Genomic DNA, 9,002 nt, shown 5'->3' with positions numbered 1-9,002 from the left:
TCATGAAACATCTTTAGCTTAAGTCAAATTCTTTAAGTAGTATTTAAATGTTGTAAGCGTCAAGAAGACCAGAATTAAAATATTTTTCTGTATTGCTTCACAAAAGTGTTGCTATCTGCAAATTTTGAGATTCATTCAATAATTAATAAATATTTTACAGCTGATTCAAATTTCACTTAAGTCTGTTTCATGATCCTGGGGCCAGGACACATAGTTCTGTTCAAGAGTTTTTGATACCAATGAACAGTTTTGCTACTGAGGTTAGAATTTCTCAAAATACATCTCCTAATACAGTTTGGTCCTATTTTAATAAAACTTGGTCAATGTTTACTGCACCAGGGTATACATGTACAGTGTTGCCAAGGTTACTGAAAATAGAATAATCGGCAAAAATTTTTCAAAATGCTTCCCCTTCTGCAGTTTAAGTTTGATTTCAGTAAAATTTGGTGACTGTTTTGCAAATGTAAATCTAAAATAAAAAGTATTTCAGGTTTTTCCTTGTACAGACCAGTAGAGCTACATTCCTACATTCTGATTTCAGACTTCTGGTGTTACTATCAGGCTGGCCTGAGTAAATGTTTATTCCAGTTATTAAATGTTGGTATTTGTGTTTCATCTTATAATCTTACTCTAAATGCATATGCAATGTAAATGTTATTGTTACCAAGGATACAGTGCCATATTGCAAGCAATACTGGGCTTATGAACGTTTATTTTACGTACATATGTTACATCTGTTAAACCTCTCCAGTAATGGTTCATATATTCTTAAATTTGTGGAATTCATTGCACACAGAAAAAATGTTTCTTTATGACTAGAAATTTCATTTCATTTTTTTTTTCAAAGTATATAGATAAATGAGATATTTTGGCTTTCATATCGTACAATGGATCATTGGTAGAATTATATGCTAAAGGTGATCATTCAATGGCAATGTTGACTTTTTTTCATTTTCTCTTAATAGATACATGTATATGTGTATTACTTCTAGAGTGCCATTTCTTGCATGTACAATGCATATGGGAAATGTATTACTCACTTCATATATTGGTTGGATATTACACTGAGACATAATTATAACCACTGTCCCAGAAAATGGAATGTTTACAACTGCTCAGTTTTTTGTTTGATAAATCAAAACTTTCCTTAGCCTTATATTGAAACCAAAGATTTGAAAATAGTTTTTTTAAATCATGAAATATGGCTTATTTTATCTAAAAAAAAAAAAAAGGACGGAATAGGTATACCAACCAAATGTCCACTTTGTATGGCTTCAGAGCTTTTTTCTCTTTACACAATTATTGGTTACGAAATATGTTTGTAAAAAATGAAGATAAACATATACAAAGTATTACACTGTTTTATTTGCTCTCAATTCTGTGATAGTTATTTTCTTTTTTGTTGTTGTTATTTTATTGTTTAACCTATCTAGTCTACCTCTTGCATGATATGTATGGTACATGTACAATATGTAGATCTTACTGCATAGTGGCGTGTTAAAGGATAAAGTTTGCTATGTAGGGTTGTAGTTATGACTGACACACAACTGTTCTATTATGATTTATATTCTTCATACAGCATATATACCTTCCAGTATGTGGAAGGGAATTACCGCCAAAAGTCTATTTATCTTGCTTTTATTCTTATTCTGCCTACTTCTTTATTCTTTGTTATTATTGTAACTATATGTCACTTTATTGTTTTCATATTCGTCTTTATTACATTTCACTTTGAACTTTTTCATTCTTCATTTTGTCCTTACTTCTATGTTTCTTTATTCTTGTAAATTCGTTCTTCTTTCTTTTAAATTGGTACAGTTTCTTTAATAAATAATTATGATCATCTCTATTACAAATGTAAATTCAGTCACGCAAACCATGAAGCGCATTTAAAGAAGACGAATACAAGTAGTGTGAATTTAATGCGGCATTATAACGCTAGGTGGCAGTGTGTTCGCTGCGAGTGTTGGTAAAATGAGGTACGCAAACCCGGGCCGAGGTTATTCGAGATTTTTCTGCCTTCATACTTTATCAATCGAACTCAAATTTTCAAGTTATGTTAGTTATAGGTTTATTTGTATACGCGGTAAAATTGCCCCGAAATGCTCAATACTTTAGATTTTCTCGAAGAGAATTATTTGATTTCAATGTTTTTGGAAGGCAGTATCAAGCTGACATTTAGTGGGGGTTTTTTGACAAAAAGCTAATAAATTTATAAATTATTCTGATGCTAAATATTATATTTTAACTATTTATAAGCATTTCTTCTTTCAAATATGCTTTTGTTGCTTTAAATAACACGTTTTAAGAAAATCCGGGTCATTAAAACCGGACCAATGATGAAAACTCCAAAATAATTGTGTATTTTCTGTCACCTGAAAAAAATAAGTAACTCTATTCAAGTTATTTGTTGGATGATTGAATTTCAGTTTTATTGATATAAAAAAAATTAAATATTTTGATAATTGCTAGAATACCCTTATAAATTGAGTTGTTTTTCAGGACCCCTATATATTCTTCCACTGAACTGACATTTCTTTATTTCAGGATAATAACTGTTCATGCGCAGTCGCTTGATTCTGGAGACCGCTGGGCTAGTCTGGTTTCGGCCAACCCATAATGCTCTGCAAAGTAGTGCGGAACGTCATGGGTAGGCGTGGCCGGAACCAGGCTAGACCGGGGCATACTAGAAATTTCCCCTGGTTTTTATGAAAATATGTATTAATTTTTTGTATAGAAATAGCACTTTTCAATAAAGAAATAAATATCTCTAGTAAGCACACAGTGTTTGACATCAGAATAACTCAAAAAATTATTTTGTCAACGTCTCGTTTGGCAAAAAATACGTAAAATGTCGGCTTGATACATGTATTGTCTACCCATCTTAGAAAATTGGAAATCTAAAATATTGAGATTTTCAAAATATAAATACATGAATATAAATATGGGCAATTTTTTACAGCGAATATAGATAAAACTTAGAGACGTAGCATTGTTTTTGAAAGGGGCAGCCAGAGAAAAAAAAATAACTCACCAAAAAATCTTGACAAGCAAAAAAAAAAAAAGAAAGAAAGAAAAAACAAACAAACAAACAAACAAACCAAAAGAAAAGAAACAAACAAACACACAAAAAAAAACAAAATAGAAAAGAGAAAAAATTCTTCAAACTCGAAAATTCTATTTGGGGGGAGGGGGGGGGGGTCCAACTTCTTTCAGTACCAAATTTTACTCATACGTCACTACGTACATGGCCCTTATTTGACTAAACTACAACAAAAGTGGGAGGGGGTCAACCAGACTTTCATTGAACATTTTGAGTAGTCAAAAGTTATGGCTAGAAAAATGTTTGGTGGCCAGCCCCCCCCCCCCCCGCTACCGGTGTCTACCCCCCCCCCCCCGGAAGCCTGGCTATATAGTGAGACTTCCCTTTCGGGCGGGGAGGGGGGGGGGCAATGACTATATAGTGAGCCTTCCGCCCTAAACGACCATAGTGGGACTTCCCCTTCCGTGTTTGGTCAGTTTCGATTTTATTTACATCGACGATGTATATATTGCATATTTAGGTAATGATCTTATATATAAAAAAAAAGATGAATAGTTTCAAATGAATCAATATAAAAGTGCGCATTAAAAATTTATCGTGCACAGCAGATTATAGTATTGTTCCGAGACGATTCTTATCAAAAGAAAAAATACATAATTAGTTTAACCGTAAAGAGGTCATTACCCGTAGAAACGTGCAGTTTACCTATGTTTACCAGCATTGTTAAGAAGTTTTAATTATAAAAATATATTCGGAAACTAAATTAAAGGGGGAAGTTTCGCTATGAAGGGGGAAGACTGACTATATAGTGAGACTTTCCCCTGGAGAAGTCTCACTATATAGCTAGTTTAATAGCTAGTTTTCCGGGGAAAGTCTTACCATCTAGGCAGTCTTCAGGGGATACGACACCAGGTACATGTCTGAACCTATAACATACATATTTGAAAATTTGGGTACGATTGATAAAGTATTAAGGCAGAAATTTGAAAAATCTCGAATAACCCTGGCCCGGGTTTAAGTACCTTATTTTACCAATACTCGCAGCGAACACCCTGCCACCTAGCGTTATAATGCCGCATTAAATTCACACTACTTGTATTCGTCTTCGTTGAATGCGCTTCATGGTTTGCGTGACTGAATTTACATTTGTAACAGAGATAATCATAATTATTTATTAAAGAAACTATCAATTTAAAAGAAAGAAGAACGAATTTACAAGAATAAAGCAACATAGAAGTAAGTTCAAAGTGAAATGTAATAAAGACGAATATGAAAACAATAAAGTGACATATAGTTACAATAATAACAAAGAATAAAGAAGGAGGCAGAATAAGGATAAAAGCAAGATAAATAGACTTTCGGCGGTAATTCCCTTCCATACCAGTAGCCATTTTTCATTATTGTATAAATAAAGGTGCTGTCATATTATTCATTTAATTATATGATTTATGCTATAAGTCCTGTGATTGTTTAATAAATGATCTGACATATTTTTTTATGATTTTCAGGGTCTGTTTTACCATATGTTGTGATTGCTCTCTTTTTTTTAGTGATTGCAGTATCATTTAATGCAATGGCAGAAAGGCTCAATTGATTAAAAAAGAAAATAGCATTAAATTGGGAGATCTTAAGAAAATATGTTCATCTATCGTTTAGGTACAAATTTCTATCATTTAAGTCTCATTTTAGAGTTATAATCCTTGATGCAAGATCACTTGGAAGTATTGAATAAGTCAAAATTTGAATTTTGTATGAGACTGTGTAATTATAGAACATACTGGGGGCAACACTGATCAATCACCCCCACGGATGAGCAATAAGGGATTTACTCAGTCCTGCAGGGATGATTATGAAAAGCAAACCTAGAAAATTAGAAAAGGGTGGAAGACCTGAAAAAATTCAGATGAAGAAAAAAGATTCAACTTTGACCTTCAAGCCTTTGATCTTAAGACAATATGGGTCTTTTTAAAGGTAAAGAAATTCATGATCTTAAGTTTCATTGCAAAGAGAGAGATCTTAATTTTCTATCTGAATACTATGCATGCAATATATAAATTTCTGACCTCGGTCTTTGACTTTAGACCTCAACATCAATACGGGTCCTCTGAAAGACATTTGTACTAAAGGTTTAAATTTTCACTGCAAAACCTTAAAGACAAAAAGTTTTCACCATGAAACCATTTTATGCAAGATATGTATTTTTGACCTTGACGTTTTGACCTCAATTTCAATAGAGGTCTTTGGAGTTATGATAAAAGATTTCATTAAATCTCAAGGAAAATTAAAATTAACACCTGGGAACCATTTTTTTTTGGGGGGGGGGGGGGATTGTCTGATTTTCTGACCTTAACCTTTGATTTTTGTCCTAAAAAATAATAGGGGTCTTCTTGATGTCACTGAGAGTTATTATAAAAGTTTTCATTGAAAAAGCTGAAAAAGAAATTGACTTTATCATTTGAAATTCTTTTTTGCAATATATGAATTTCTGACCTTGACCTTTGACCTTCTAACCTCAAAATCATTAGGGATCTTTCATAAGACCCAAGAATCTCAAAGAAAACTTTTGTTATTAGATCTATTTTGGAAACCACTTTTTGCAATGTACCTTATGACTTTCTGACCTTTAACCTTTTGATCTAACAATTAATGATGTTCTATAGGCAACAGGGAGTTATGATATAAAATATTGCAAAAGCTCAAAAGCATTTTGAGATCAGAAAGGAAGTGTTGCACATAGACAAAATGTTAAAACTTTCTTATTTTTAACCTCACAATCAATAGGAGTCTTATAGGCCACAGGGAGTTTTGATATTAAATTTCATTGAAAAAAGCTGAAAAGAAAACAAACTGATGTTATCATCTGGAAACCGTTGTTTGCAATTTATGACCTTTACCTTTTGGCCTCAAAATCAATAATGATTTTCTTTAAGCCAGAGGGTGTTGTGATATATAATTTCATTGTTAAAACTCAAAGACTTTTAAAGATATTGTCTGTGTTAAACACAGACAGAATGTATGAACTTTTTACCTTGACCTTTTGACCTCAAAATCAATAGGGGTCATTTGGACATTGAGATCAGTGATATTTATATCGCCTGAAACAAAGTGTTACACACAGAATGGTTGGAATTTCTGACCTTTGACTTTTGACCTTACAATCAATAGGCGTCTTTTATAAGCCACACGGAGTCTTATATTGAATTTTATTGAAAAAGAACTCTAAAGCATCTTTTTTGTAAATAAAGCGATTTTAATATTTTCTTTTAAAAAATGCAAAAAAAAAATCATACAAATAAATAAGAACTAATACATGTATCAAGATTTCCATGCTGAAACCTTGTTTCAAAAGATATGTCTTAAGAATCCATAAAATAACTTTTTGGCCTTGCATTCTATCTTAACCGCGAACACGTTGACTAAAATTCTTCAATCATACGCATTTTTCGAATTCAAGAATTTCCAAAGAACTGCTGGAATTTGCTCTTTTAGAGTTTATATTGTGAAGTTTTTATTAATTCGAATTCTGAACACATTCCTACTATAATTTCCGTCAAATACACGTAAAATATACGTAAAATGTTACGCATGCAATACAGTTAGCGCCATTAGTATTCTGATACTGGTTTACCGCCAAAAACATAAATATATACAGAAGAAATATTCTCTGTTGAATTTTCTCGTTATATAGTTGTACCTTGGACTCATGATGATCTGTCATGATGTTATTAGGGTGAATTCAAAAATTAGGACCATTAAATTGAAATTTTTTGAAAAAATTCAACTACCCATAATATAGTTTTTCACTTACATCATCATATTGTACGTGCATTCTAGTTAAAATTCCTGAAGTTGCAACAAAATAGACAACTGGATAAAAAAAAAAATGTTTCAGAAGTTTTATTAGTAAATAAAACTTAATTTGAAAAAGTAAATAGCAATATATCCTAAAAGACTTTCTAATACACATAATCAAAAGAAATTATATTTTTTATGCTTAAAAATGGTATATCAGGAATATATATGATTAAATCTAAACCTTGATTGAGTTTTTTTTTCTCTTGTATATGTGGGGAAAAATTGCTTTTTGATTGTTATTTTACATTATTTTTTTTTCTATTCTGGTTTGAAAAGTATTAATATGAAAGAAATATGAAATAATAAAATTCCCCAAAAATCACTTTTTGGTCCATTTCAGTCAATTCCTTAAATCTAAGCCAAAAATGAATTTTGATATGTAAGTTTTCTTACAAAGAGTACTAGATTTTGAAGTGACCATATAATACATTATTGTGTTGCATCTGATATGTATTTTATTTAACATTGTTTAAAAAATTATAACACAAAATAACCCATTTTTAGTTTGTAAATCAGTTCGTTGTTTTGATATTTTTTATAATTTACGGCAAATTTTTTCATAATTTCAAGACTTCAAAACATGATTTTTTGCATTGTGTAGTAAACATATATTGTATTTAAATATACGTGTTAAGTGATGAAAACTACATGTATTCTCTGAATTGACTGTAAAATATCTGTAATTAGTTGAAAGACATAATGTTTTGAAAAAAAAACATTTTGATAAAACTTTTTTTAAATTTATTTTTTAGTAAAGAAAGATGAAGATCATTTATAAAACAGTTTTGTTGTACTCCTAACTGCAGTAAAATTAAAAATTAAAACCATAGAACACAAAAAGTGTTGGCAACTTCAAGTGGTAACGAAATTGTACAATATTTCTAGTGCAATACCTCATAATTAAAACACATGAAAGTATTTGAACTTGCCTTTAAATCTTGAGTTATTCCCTATTTATGTCAAAAATACTAGCTAAAATATATTTTAGACGATAAAATATATTTTATAGTATATTTTCCTTCACAGGACAAACACTGTTAGCAAACGAGGTCAACCAGAAGCATTCTACTCATCAGTCTTTTCTTTATTCATATTTGATCAGCAATAATTCTTACATATTTGTTGCACTCCTTACCAAGAGCAGGGGAGTCTCTAAAGTAGTATTTTGCAGTCCCGAAGGAAGCAAGTTCAGCTTGAGGGGGGGGGGGGCAGAGCCATACAATATCAGTTGGGGGCAACTATCAACAACCAAAAATTCTTTGACAAGCACAAAAAGGGTCATCAGACGTTTTTGATGATGGTGCACAAGCATATACAGTCCCTGAAACGTTCTACTTTCCCATTTTTCCGTTCGCTCACCGTTCGTTCACCGTTCGTTCAGCGTGCGTTCACCGTTCGTTCACCGTGCGTTCACCGTTCGCTCTCCGTTCACAGTTTTGCGTTCACCGTTCACCGTGCGCTCGCGTTCACCGTTCACATAGCGTTCAGCGTTCGCTCTTCGTTCCGTTCACTTTGCGTTCACCTTGCGTTCAGCGTTCACCTATCGTTCAGTTTTCATTGCCATTCGGAACTCCCAAGTGAAAGGACTTATCTTTTTGTAGGTAAGGAGTTACAGATTTTTTAATTTAATAACTAACATATCGTGTTTGAAGAATCATTATTTCATGGGGGAAAATATCTAAGATATATATTTTTATTATTCTAACTTAGCTATTAGGTTATTTATTAAATTACTCTGGAAAATAAATGTTGTTCTGTACCTATGTAGAACGATGCTGAAATATTAAATTTAACTAAGGGCAATGTGCAAATACTTCAAGAATTGCAACATTTTGTTTTGTTAAAGACGACAAATCGTTAATGGAGATATAATTATCCAAGTCAAATAATTACGCAGCAAAATTACGAAAATATTTATTTCTAACGCGTTTTTTTATTCAGTTACTACAGAAAATATGATAGAACTAGTTCTGAGAGTTATACATAGTACTGCGGATATCCCGTTAATTTTTATCTTTGGAGCGAATTAAATTGATAGTGTGTTTAAAGGAAATATTTATTTAAAATGAAACGCACTACAGAATTTTCGCTACTATAATACATG

Source organism: Saccostrea echinata, unplaced genomic scaffold (assembly GCF_033153115.1).
Source record: "Saccostrea echinata isolate AGI-Se365-2 ecotype Australia unplaced genomic scaffold, CSIRO_AGI_Sech_v1 ptg000054l, whole genome shotgun sequence".
Taxonomy (NCBI): Eukaryota; Metazoa; Mollusca; class Bivalvia; order Ostreida; family Ostreidae; genus Saccostrea; species Saccostrea echinata.
This window is presented reverse-complemented; position numbering follows the sequence as displayed.